A 14,124-nucleotide genomic window follows, 5' to 3' on the forward strand; every position below is an offset into this window, starting at 1 on the left:
TACCAAAGTGTGACACAACCTTCTGATATATGAGGATCTTTCTTTCTGATTCTACCAAAGTGTGACACAACCTTCTGATATATGAGGATCTTTCTTTCTGATTCTACCAAAGTGTGACACAACCTTCTGATATATGAGGATCTTTCTTTCTGATTCTACCAAAGTGTGACACAACCTTCTGATATATGAGGATCTTTCTTTCTGATTCTACCAAAGTGTGTCACAACCTTCTGATATATGAGGATCTTTCTTTCTGATTCTACCAAAGTGTGACACAACCTTCTGATATATGAGGATCTTTCTTTCTGATTCTACCAAAGTGTGTCACAACCTTCTGATATATGAGGATCTTTCTTTCTGATTCTACCAAAGTGTGACACAACCTTCTGATATATGAGGATCTTTCTTTCTGATTCTACCAAAGTGTGACACAACCTTCTGATATATGAGGATCTTTCTTTCTGATTCTACCAAAGTGTGACACAACCTTCTGATATATGAGGATCTTTCTTTCTGATTCTACCAAAGTGTGACACAACCTTCTGATATATGAGGATCTTTCTTTCTGATTCTACCAAACTATCACTTCTCATTTGACAGTGCTACAGTCAAGACATGTTTGAGTTCTATTCACATGATTTTTCTTTGTTAATATTGTATGAAATGGAAAGGTCATTTCTAAATTTTACTACTGTTTCTAATTTTATAGCTTTTAAGATTTCATCATCTTATGATGAGTGCTGAAGTTGTTGTGAGCACTTTAAAGGTTATATCACTTGTTCTTACAACACTTAAACAGATTTCAGATTGGGAGATCGACTGATGAATTTTTGCCCTTTATTCCTCAGGAGATTATTATCTCAGTCAACCTTCTAATAGTGACTGACTTTCTCTTGAACAAGCAAAACCCTAACGAGGATTTTTACAGTCATTTTCCTCCCTGTAATGCTATGCCTTTTGATGTTTCTCATGTGGAATATGCTAGGACTAATTCAGCTTTTTAAGACACGATTTCTAAGATATGTTCCATTTTATTTACTTCCATGATTTCCTATAATTGCTTTCTTTCCTAATTACATAACACTCCTTCCTCTCAGTATTTTGTTTTCTTCATTCTCCTGACATCAGGGTTCATGCTTAATTGTGGGATGGTGTTAACATGTCTCACCCTACACTGTCCACAGATTAGTTTGCCTTGCCCAACCATCAAGCAGATTACCCCTTTCTTGATTTCAAGAGTTATAATCACTATTATCTATTCTCTCACTGCTCCTACTATCTTACTGTTCACAAAGTTATATTCATTTTGGGAACATAGGCTTCTTTGAAAGATCTTATCTTTTTGGGTCAGATACATATGCATTCTCTTCAGTGAACTCTGCATGGCCTATAGAATCTCTTTCAGGATTCCTTAGATTCTCCATCTTCCTTTCTTCATAGACAGTCTTCATTGGTGGTTGAACAAGGTCCACACATTAAGGGGTGTATTGCTTTCCCTTTCTTTCTATTTTTCCCAGTGCCAGCTTGTGTTTACTCCATCTTCCCTCTCCATGTTGGTAAGTCCCTTCCAGAATCATGGACCTCTTTCTCAAGTGGTTGTTCACTACCTTACTTTACCTCTATTTGACCTTTTTCTTCCTGTTCTTTGTTTCACCTTTCTCTTAAGATCTACTTTCTACTCATATTAGTCTGTGGGCATTGTCAGTCTGATATATTTCCCATCAACTTCTCTCAGACTGTATCATTCCACATTTGTTTTCCATTATTTGGACTTATCTTGCTTTCCCAAAACATTGGCAGTTCATGAAGGTAATTCCTCTTTCTCTCCAGTTTTGCTTCTTTCCATCTCCTATCTTTATTCTAGGACTTGTTCAGGTAGGCGTCTATGTCCCGTATGTGCTATTCATTTTTATGTTTGCTGCATAGCATCCTTCCATGGATCTCACTTCCACCTTTTCTTTCCCTGGCAATATTTCCCCATTTGTGACCTTTATCCTTTAGCACTTACCAAAAGGATTTGGCTTTTGATTTAATTGGCTTATTCCTCATCCTTTTCTTCTTCCCTAAAGCTGTTCTAGATGTTGTAATATCAGATCAGGTACCATAACTTTTCCCTGACATCTTACCTCCATTGTCCATTGAAAGAAATTGATACATTTATCTCCCACTATTTGCATCAGGTGGTTATTTCTTTCTCATTAGGATAGTGTCTTCTGCCTGTCACCATTCTTCAGACTTTGGTAAGACTAACTAGATACATTATATTTTTTATATACATCTTAATGTCCTTTCAGAGTTATGTCCTATTTTTGTTCTTAGAACCTTGCTATGTAGTGAGCTTTTCTCATCCAGGTATACTTAATGCATCACAAATCTGCATTGTACGGCTATGTTGCTAACATAAAATATATTCCCATGGCATTTAATGCACACTGTTGAGATTGGATTTTCCACAAAATGTCTTGTAGGCTCTTCCATTGTAATATATTTGCTTCATAATGTACTGTACTAAACCATGGATTTACATACTGAGAGTACAAGACTAATGACATCTGAAAACCATTTTGTGTATAGAACGTAGCACTGAATTAGAATAGCTATAAATGTGAGAGGAGGTAAATACCTATTGGAAATATATTTTCAGTATAGGAAAATTATAGTTTTAATTAGAATTCTTGAATTAACCCATCTGTGAGCTTTGAGGGCTTTGGTATTGAGTGAAAAGCCTCATCAACTGTGGTGTAGAACTGTGAGCTTGAGGGATTTGGTATTGAGTGAAAAGCCTCATCAACTGTGGTGTAGAACTGTGAGCTTGAGGGATTTGGTATTGAGTGAAAAGCCTCATCAACTGTGGTGTAGAACTGTGAGCTTGAGGGATTTGGTATTGAGTAAAAAGCCTCATCAACTGTGGTGTAGAACTGTGAGCTTGAGGGATTTGGTATTGAGTGAAAAGCCTCATCAACTGTGGTGTTAGAACTGTGAGCTTGAGGGATTTGGTATTGAGTGAAAAGCCTCATCAACTGTGGTGTTAGAACTGTGAGCTTGAGGGATTTGGTATTGAGTGAAAAGCCTCATCAACTGTGTTGTAGAACTGTGAGCTTGAGGGATTTGGTATTGAGTAAAAAGCCTCATCAACTGTGTTGTAGAACTGTGAGCTTGAGGGATTTGGTATTGAGTAAAAAGCCTCATCAACTGTGGTGTAGAACTGTGAGCTTGAGGGATTTGGTATTGAGTAAAAAGCCTCATCAACTGTGGTGTAGAACTGTGAGCTTGAGGGATTTGGTATTGAGTAAAAAGCCTCATCAACTGTGGTGTAGAACTGTGAGCTTGAGGGATTTGGTATTGAGTAAAAAGCCTCATCAACTGTGGTGTAGAACTGTGAGCTTGAGGGATTTGGTATTGAGTAAAAAGCCTCATCAACTGTGATGTAGAACTGTGAGCTTGAGGGATTTGGTATTGAGTGAAAAGCGTCATCAACTGTGGTGTAGAACTGTGAGCTTGAGGGATTTGGTATTGAGTGAAAAGCCTCATCAACTGTGTTGAAGAACTGTGAGCTTGAGGGATTTGGTATTGAGTGAAAAGCCTCATCAACTGTGGTGTTAGAACTGTGAGCTTGAGGGATTTGGTAAAAGCCTCAGTGGTGTTAGAACTGTGAGCCTCATCAACTGTGTTGTAGAACTGTGAGCTTGAGGGCTTTGGTATTGAGTGAAAAGCCTCATCAACTGTGGTGTAGAACTGCCAAGATAAGGTTGAAATCCTATTACACACACTATTCTTGTTACTGGAACTGCATTTTTTAAGTAGTGATGTAGTGTAAGTTATTACATTGTTATTGTGATCTTCAAATAACGTAATACTAACTGGTGATTAATCTTTTGAAAAGTTAAAAGTTGAGAGTAGTTTTTGTTTTTAAGATTTTGAAACTATTCTTTATATGTTATTAAAATTAATTGAGAAAAATGATAAAAATCTCTTTCCATTTGTGAAAATGGTCCCTTATATATACATTTATTTCAATACATGACATGAATAACAAAAATTTTGTTTGATATCTTCCATGTGTGAAATTTTAAAAGGCTTGACAGTCTAAGTCTACTAAATTTTTTGAAGATATATATTCTGTATCAAAAGTTAAAGTCCAAATACTTAATCTGTTGAAATCTGTAGATGAACATGTGTATGTTATACTAAGCCCATAACAAAAGGGTAAATAGAATTTTGGGTTACTGCATCTTTGGCTCAGCATGGCCAGGTGGATAAGGCACTCGACTTATAATCTGAGGGTCGTGGGTTCGAATCCTCATGCACCAAACATGCTTACTCTTTAAGCTGTAAGGTTGTTATAATATAACAGTCAATCTCACTACTCTCTGGTAAAAGTGTAGCCCAAGAGTTGGTGATGGGTGGTAATGACTAGCTGCCTTCCCTCTAGTCTTACATTGCTAAATTAGGGATGGCTAGTGCAGATAGCCTTCGTGTAGCTTTGCGCAAAATTCAGAAACAAACAAACAAACAATACTGTGCCTTAACAGGATGCTATAATACTCAGTTCTGTAATTATGTTGAAAACATTCTCTTTGTTTTATGTTTCAAGGTAACAAATGGTATATTATGAATTATTTATATATATATATATGTATATATTATGCTTACCACATGTATTGAAGTTGTCTTGTTGCTATACCTGAAATATTATTTAGTGTAGAGGTTATGTTTAAACTGTCATGCATGATATATACAAGGCCTCACTCATCACTGAGTGTGAATATTATTGCTGGTCTTCCATGAAACAGTTGTTGCTTCAAGTACAGCTGTGAAAAGAGTGTAGTTTTCTCCACTACACTTAGTTAGCATATTTATCTATATGTTGCAGGTTATTACCATCTGTCTACTCAACTACATAAAAGATAATATCAAGTAAAATATGTGTTGCAGTGGAAAGAAGGAAAAAAGCATATTTATCTTATAACTACATTGTTGTTTTTACTTTGTTGTACATTTATACAATGTATACAGTGTTCTATAGTTTGTTCTTTTTGCTAGGGTCTATACTTGGTCTCATGATTTAGACCTAAAATCCAAAGACTTATGGTTTTTGACTTGTTACAGCAAAAATAAGCTGGTACTGGGGTACTTGCTGTGCATTAAGACTAGCAGTAAATTCCCAGTATTTGATCAGAAAAAGACTGTCTAAAATCATGCAGTAAATAATTTTGACTAATTGTCCCAATACAAATATGTCAGTTCAATGTTAGAGACATCAGAGCACCAATTGGCTTTGTATAGCTTTGCATAAAATTCTGAAATGAACTCATTACTAAACATTGCAAGTTGATTTTTTACTATAAATTATTTCTAATTAAACAAGTAACATGGTACTGTCTATTACAGCCACTTATTTGTATTTCACTAATAACTGTATTACATCAAGTCTTTTGATTACCCAGCTCTGCACAACTCTGATAAGATAATTGTACAAAAAAACATACAAAATTTTGTTATAGATGTACCTGCTAATGTATATGTAATCATGCTAGCAACACTGCAATGAAACTATAACATTTATACAAAACTATGAATGAAGTTTTAAATGAAAATGTCTGCAGCCATAACACTCATGAGTATTGTGGATATTCAAAGTATTGGACATAATCAAAACAACAGATATTAAACTAGAAAACATATTACAGATGAATAAGGGTTGCTAAAACTCACAACACACCAGATCCAACTATCACTCACTGTTTATAGTTGGTTGTGGGTTTAATAAGTGCTCTTAAGGACGTAAAAATAGAAATGTGATATTATCAACTATTTTCAGTTTCTATCAGAAAATACCACCCAACCTTTTATCTGCAATACTTAAATCTTTTTCAGTCATTGTTGTTAACACCTGGTCAGTTATTTGGAAATCAGTTGATATCCAGAGAATGCTTCTCTGGAAAGAGTAGTTGTGATGAAGATCATCAACCCCAACTAGAAAGAGACCCATCACTGGAGATATGCAAGTGGGGCAATGTGGAGGGAATAAAATATCCTGAGGTGGGTTAGAGTGACTGATCCACCACAGAGTGGTTGAGAGAGGAAGGTAAAACCAGAATGATGGATAAAGGAATGCAGGATATCTTCCAATGATCTCCCAGAGCCATTGAAATAAACAGGTGTGACTGAGAGAAACTAGGTCTCCTAGACAAGCAAGAATAACAAATTTGAGAGAAAAGTACCTTGGGTGCTAATGTCTCCATGGCATGAATATGTGAGGGAGAGCATTAAACCCCCTTCCTTACAGTTTAAGAAAACTCCTAAGTGGACAAGAAAATGGGTGGGAGTCGAAATAGACTTGGAAAGTTAGACCAACCAGCCCAGGTGAGAGGGATTTCAAATAAGAGTGGAGGTACAAATCAACATTTATTATCAAGAAAGGGCCAGGTGAAGCCAGACAACTGTATAATAATGAAAATGAAGGCCCATAGGATGCATTTACTGAGCAAAGGAACATATGACCTAGCTGAAAATATGATTTGCCATAGTTAGCCAAAGAAAAGTTCATGAACTGGAAACACTTGATCATTGATGGCAAACTAGAGGAACAAGAATATGTGGAACAAATTAAAATGTGCAGAAAACAATTTGAAACTTCTACTTTGGTTAAACTCAACATACTATTACTTTTTAAAATAATGTCACATGTACAAAAATATAAATGGAAACCACAAAGCAAATCAGTTTTCGAATCCAGGCAAAGTACAGAAATACACTATTTGGCCAAAAGTATTAGTACACCTGACCATCACATCCATATGTGCTTGTTGAACATCTCATTTCAAAACCATAGGTATTAATATGGAGTTCATCCCCCCTTTGCTACTATAACAGCTTCCACTCTTCTGGGAAGGCTTTTCACTAGATTTTGGAACATGGCTGCAGGAATTCACTCCTATTCAGCCATAACAGTATTAGTGAGGTCAGGCACTAATATCGGGCTTGCAGTCAGTGTTCCAGTTCATCCTAAAGGTGTTCAATGGGGTTGTGGTCATGGCTCTGTGCAGGCCAGTGAAGTTCTTCCACACCAACCTCGGCAACCATGTCTTTATGTACCTTGCTTTGTGCACAGTGTCATTGTCATGCTGAAACAAAAAAGGGGCCTTCCCCAAACTGTTGCCACAAAGTTGGAAGCACACAATTCTCTAGAATGTCATTGTATGCTGTTGCGTAAATATTTCCCTCAATGGAACTAAATTGTCTAGCCCAAACCATGAAAAACAGCCCCAGACCATTATTCCTCCTCCACAAAACTTTACAGTTGGCACTATGCATTCAGGCAGGTAGGGTTCTCCTGGAATCCACCAAACCCAGATTCATCTGTCAGACTGCCAGATAGTGAAGTGTGATCCATCACTCCAGAGAACATGTTTCAACTGCTTAAGAGTCCAATGGTGATGTACTTTACACTACTCCAGCTGATGCTTGGCATTGTGCATTGCAATCTTAGGCTTGTGTACAGTTGCTTGGCCATGGAAACCCATTTCATGAAGCTCCCAACAAACAGCCCTTGTGCTGATATTGCTTCCAGAGGTAGTTTGGAATTTGGTAGTGAGAGTTGCAACTGTGGACAGATGATTTTTATGCACTATGAGCTTCAGCACTAGGTGGTCTTGTTCTGTGAGCTTGTGTGGTCTACTGCTTTGTGGCTGAGCTGTTGTTCCTCTTAGACATTTCCACTTCACAATAACGACTCTTACAGTTGACCAGAGCAGCTCTAGCTCGGCAGAAATTTGACGAACTGACTTGTTGGAAATGTGGCATCCTATGACAATGCCATGTCAAAAGTCACCGAGCTATTCAGTATGACCCATTCTACTGCCAATGTTTGTCTATGGAGATTGCATGGCTGTATGCATGATTTTATGTATCTGTTAGCAATGGGTGTGGCTGAAATAGCTGAACTCACTAATTAGAAGGGGTTGTCCACTTACTTTTGGCCATGTAGCATATCTGCTCTTGCCATAGAAGACAAAAGGTCCTGTCATATATATTAAACCATTTTAATCATTATAAAGACATTATATCAACCCACTACTGTTGATATAAATAGTCAGATGAGCAGTTTTGAAGGTCAGAATGTTGTATCTTTGGCTAAACATGTGCAACTGACCCACACAAGCAGTATTTCTAAAATTTGTTTCAGCAGAAAGACATTTCCCCTTTAAGTTTTCTAAAAGACTGTTATGAATGTACATGTTTTTCATTGTAAAACATTTAACAGAAGGTCTAAAATAATATTTTTCTTTAGTATTCATCTGTGGCCAGACTTGGTGTGCACATTAGTGACTTTTTCCAGAATAATTTTTAAAATTCACTTGGAATTATCAACTTTTACTATTAATGTAACTGTAATTATCTAACTTGTACTTGTAAAAGTTTGGGAGCTCTGAACCATATCCAAAAATCCCTGAAAGTTTTATGACAAGCAGAGATGAGGAAAAAAGTAAAATATTAAGACAATAACAAGTTGGAAGTTTAAGTGACTGTCAAACTCATAAAAACAAGAAATTTAATAAGTTAAGGAATTTTAGAATCTCTTTGAAACACTCAAGAAATCCTGAAGCTTCTTGGTGACTAGAGGTTTGGAAGAGTGAAAGCTTTTGTCACAAACTTTGAGTTTTATAAAAAATCAACTCTTGAGAAACAAGTTACCAACAATGTAAGGGAAAAAAATACAAACCAGAAACTTCATCAGCTTTTCAATTCCATTAAAGACTTGAAGAAGAGGGTTATGGACTACAATGTTCTTTGTGTATTTCAAAACATTCAGAAATATAAGGTATTATAGCTAACAAGTCACAAAAAAAAGTTTTGTAGATTATGTGGATTATACATTCATGTTTCTATGTTTTTCACAATACATTTCTCCACAGGAGTCATTGAATATTATATTGGAAGTTGGAGGCAATCTGATGGTTAGTTATTTTATGTTACCAGTTGTGCAGCAGGTAGTTGGCTCTGTTCTGATCTTGAACTCCTGCTTCTATACTTAAGCTGTGCCTACTCCAACTTTTGATGAGTTTCACCATGCATGCTTTTTCTTTAGTTTTCTTTTCACAATGAGAATTGTGAAATCCCACCTTCATCTTTTTCAGCTTGGATATACAGGTATATAACTTATGTTTTCTCTTCCTCCAGATTTTGCTCAAGCTCAGGCTGCCTGGTTATATTAGCTTCCACTAGACAAGTTTCTTTTTTTCTTTTTTTTAACTGGGAGATGTCCTCTGTATAATTGATTTTTATCTCTGCCACTCTCCATCAGCTTCACTTTTTTCGCATCATTATTCTCTTAGTCTGTTTGGGAAATAGGACATAACTGTTTTCCATTTTTACCTCAGTTGTCTTTTTTCCAATGTATTTTTGTGACTTTGTTTTTGGGATATGATAAATTGAAATGCTTTACCTATGAGGGAGTCACAATATGTTTTTTATCCTTAGGTCTCTCAATGGGTCACCTATTTTCTGTTCCTTGTCTTTTCTCTTGGAGTGCTACTAATGATAGAGGTGATTCACCTTTGTAGCTGCCCTTTGGCTCTCTCTCTCTCTCTCTATGTACATGTGGATTCCATTTGCAAACAATCTTGAAGTCACATAGGTTATTTTCCATTTACTTTCCCTGTCTTTCCAGTTTGAACTCCTTTTCTCTCCCCATGGTTATTTTCAGTACCTAGAGGAAACTGTATTCTGTACAGGTTATATGTGCTGCTGTGGAACAGGTCCTCATTCTTTCTCAGTGGTTTTACTCATGCTTTTATGTAGTTCTCAATAAAATGGGAGATTGATACTTTGTAATAGCTTTCTCCTCAAAACAGATTTTAGTTATCCCTTAGTTCAAGATGGTTAGTTTAATCTGTTTTAAATGGCTGTTTTCTCCCAGGCTGTGAATGATCAAACTTGAATGTTTCAAAAGCTTTTCTCCACATTTCAGTTTATTCATTTCTGCTAGTTGCTTTCTTCAACTCATCTACCATGACTGGATTTTTCAGTTACAGCTCTTCCTTTTGGGTTAGTCTTTACTCATTATTGTTTTTAGTCAGGACAGTGGTAGATTTTTATAAACAGTGTATTTGTTGTGTTTCCATTTCTAATATAATATTGATGAATGGTTCCTTCATGCTTAGTTTAAGGAAGCACTCACAACTATAACTTCTTAAAAAGGCATCTTATTTCAGTTGATTGGCTATGTTTTCCAAGTCTTTCTCAACCCTCACACAGTATATGATTCACTTGGGAATCTATTTGAACTTGTTTGTAGAATGGATTTAACCATCTCTTTCCTTTACATCTTTGAGACATGAAACTTCTTACTATCAAAATGTTCATATTTTTTTCTTTTCTTTTGTGGTACTATTACTTTTGCAAACTCTGGCTTCACTCAGGCCATTTGTTCCTCTCAGATGTACCCATAAGTTTTTCTTTCTGTGAAACCTGACATATCATGGAATATGTCAAACATATACCTGTCTTCTCCTGAGTTTCTCCTTCCATATCTTCATCTCACACTGTTTTGATGGTTTATTCAGTTCCACCCAATACTGGCCCTCCCTGTTTCACCACCTTGACCATAACTTCATTTGTTCACTGATGCCTCTCTCTCTTGCTGATAGTGTTTTTGGGTATGCTTTCAAAGGGAGTTGTTTCTTCATATAAATGGACTTAAATTGATTGTTTGTTGATTTTGCATCATCTTCCATCTTGTATGTCCTGGTCAACTTGGGGTAATTTAGTTGGACTGCTGTACTTGTGTATCTTACATCAGTCAACAGGTAGGTATCTGCTTTCTTGCTGTAGACTTTCTCTTTTTGGGCTCACAACCACCAATTTTGGTAGTCACTTGTCATTTTCCAGGAACTTTGTAGTAGATAAACTGACTAGATTCTAGATCTTTCCAAAGGAGTTGTCTTTTATCCTGTGGTGTTTCTGTGATCACCATTTACAGGGTGTTTTTTTTTCAATGACCATCTATCTCCTCCTTGGCCATTCATCTTTTCTTTTTCCAGTTCACATGGACCTTTTCTGAATTTTCCTCCTTGCCTGTTCCCTCTTTCAAATTGAAACACCTGTTTCATTCATCAGGCCCTCACATATTCTCCATTTGAACCTGTGGCCACCTATTCCACATATTGTCTTTCTTTCAAGATATGCTTTCAAAGATACTTCCAGCACAATTAAGCACAGGGTTGGATGACTTTATACTTACTCATTTCTATTCAAGACTTGGAATTTCAAATATTTTCTTCACTGTTCTCCCTTTCATTTTTCTCTATGTGACTGTTTCAACTCTGATTGTCTGGAATGGTAGCTTGATATTATTTTACCATTACTACTGTCATACATGGTGATTTCCATTGTTTTCTTGCTGTGGGATTCATCTTCTTAGACTAATCACCCTTGACTTTGGCTGATTTATTAGCTTACACAGCTTGTCTGTTCTTCCATATGAGCAAATGCTTGGTAGCATTATCAGATAATCTCCCATCAGATTCATCATCTTGTGGTTTACCTGCTCTTCACCTTTGACATGCTTTGAATGAAATCTGGCAGAAGGTGATGTGGATACACTTTGACACATTTGTGTTCCATTATGTATATCATATGGTAGTTTCATCTGCATCTGGTTTTTGTCTTACTCCTGTTGCCTTTCTCCAGTTTTTGACAGAGGCTAGTGAGGTGAGGGTTAATTACTTTGATATAGTTTTCCTTTTACCTCTCTCATCACCATCATTATATATTGATGTATGCATACTAAAGACAGTGGAACCCATCAAAATGTATCTACCCTTACTCATTATCTGTTTGTTGACATGAATTTTTTTTAAGACTGTGTGTGTATTTATTTTCTTCTGCAGGCTGTATTTCATACACAAAAGAGACAGCACCAGATATATGTGTCATCTTTCCCATGAGGAAAATTTTATGACAATATGTTTGTCTCTACCACTGTTACTAGTTAAAGATGATCTCTTGCTTCAGATGAATGTGGTTTCCCACTGTGTGATGGCCTATTAGGTTACCATTCCTGAAATGTTGCATGGATTTTTTTTTCTGGCTTTATGCTTTGAGTAAGGAATTACTTTTTTAATTTCTTTATCTGCATCAGCTTCTACACCATCTTCTGAATGTGGGATTTTAGCTCTGTTGTATAGAGAAAACATTTCTGAAGTTAACATTTATCTTAATCTAAAAATTTATCTTAGATGGTCACTCACTTCTTTGCACAGCCTCTCAACCTATTTTCCCTTTTTCCAGTATATTTATTTTGCCTCAGGAAAAATGAATCATTGTTAAAATGCTGTTGGGGATTAGTTTGCTGCTCTTGGAGAATGTTGGTGGATAATTGGTTATATCAGTGGCTGACATGTTAATATATATAAAGGTGGGACATATGTTTAAGGCTTGTGGCACGTATAAAAATGCTCATTTCAGTGGAGTGCAGTAATGACTGTTAATGAGAAAGACAATTAGCTATTTGAAGTACATTATCAGATATGGTAACTGATAACTTTACAAAGTTTCTCTTTCAGTTAATCCAGGTACATGATAACATGCCAGTCACCCATATAATAAAATAAACAAATACTGTCAATATTGTAGTAAATCTCCCTTGTTATTTGTTGTTGAGTTCTCAAACTCTGAATCCAAGTCAAGTTTGAACCATTAGTATCAAGGCTCAAGTCATATTAAATCACACATTGTTGGATTCGTGTCTCCTGTGTCTGAATTATGAGTCTTTAACTTACACATACGGTGATCTTGGACATTATTTGCTTTTTTCCCTCATTGGAGAATTAAAGCAATCTAAACAGCACAGGGCTAAAAATTTTAAATACTACACTTTTTTTTTTCAGGTTTATTGACTAATTAGAGAATGAATAAATTAAAAGTTTTGCATGGTGAATGTAAGAATTGGGGAACATTACAAGAATAATAAATATGTTTGCCTTCTAATTAGAATCAAAGCAATTAACAACAAAATACTCTTGGTCTAACATACTGGTTCAACTGAACACTGAAGGATGCCTGTTAAAGTTAGATGTCCTCAGTTGTTTTAAAGCTTTCTTTTACAAAATTTACCACAACACCAGGTTTCAACAATGCTTTATGAACTGAGTAATTTTTAAAGCCATACACTGCATTCTCAGCAGAGCAGCAGCCATAACTGTATGAGAAATGTAGAAATCAGTTGACAAAACCTGCAAGTTAAGGTATTTTTTATTGTCAATCAGCACTCAGCTAATGCCTAAAATAAATGAAATTTTTGTTTTACTTCTTAATAGCTTCCAAAAGAAGAATTTATTGCATTAATAAAAGAAGAATTACTAAAGTATCTCTGCATCACTATGCTTAAATGACTGTACTGTGTCAAAGTACAAATCTGAGTCTACTGCAAATGATGACTAAAGTCTGAGACAAAACAGAGGCTTTGTAGGCATTTAAAAGATTTATTGCTCAGGCCCATAGGCATAGGAATGTCTAATTCAGTATGTGATTATAGTTTTTGTTCTGATTTTTCAAGATGCTAAATGGAAATTTGGAGCACTATCAAATAAAATTGGGGCATGGGCCCCATGTGCCAATGCTTATTGATTTATTTGAGTCAAAGTCAGGAAGTAAGTAAATTAGGTGTGAGCCTTGGATTTAATTAACAGGTAAAAATGTAAAATCATTTAATATCATGTTACAAGTGATCCCACTTCTAGTGAACTGTATGAAAAAATGTAGTTTAAACATTAAAATATTCTGCACTTTGAACTTGTTTCCTAGCAGATGTTCTGAAATAGTGAGTCACTTAAACCTTGAGAGTGGGTTACAAAGAAGTTCAAAAGATTCAACAATTTTTATTTTTATACATAAATATATTCAATGTGAGTTTCCTCATCTTCTAACCCTTCTTGCTGTGTGATTGTAGTAAAATCATTTTCTTTCTATTATTTTTAGTTTGTTCATTTTTTCTCACAAAGCTTCACATAGACATCCCTGATTTTGAACTGGTAAATTAGAGAGATGGCAGCTAATAAAACAAAACCCAAACATTGGATTATTGTTGTCAGACCCAATACTGAAACTAACTTAAATCTT

The 14,124-nt window shown here is 35.7% G+C and overlaps 1 protein-coding gene across 1 annotated transcript in view; it reads left to right on the forward strand.

Moving 5' to 3' along the window:
* LOC143223661 (metal cation symporter ZIP14-like) overlaps positions 1 to 14,124 on the forward strand; it is a 51,238-nt gene that overhangs the window by 13,581 nt on the left and 23,533 nt on the right. The window lies entirely within an intron of this gene.

The sequence above is a fragment of the Tachypleus tridentatus genome, chromosome 8 (assembly GCF_004210375.1).
Source record: "Tachypleus tridentatus isolate NWPU-2018 chromosome 8, ASM421037v1, whole genome shotgun sequence".
Taxonomy (NCBI): Eukaryota; Metazoa; Arthropoda; class Merostomata; order Xiphosura; family Limulidae; genus Tachypleus; species Tachypleus tridentatus.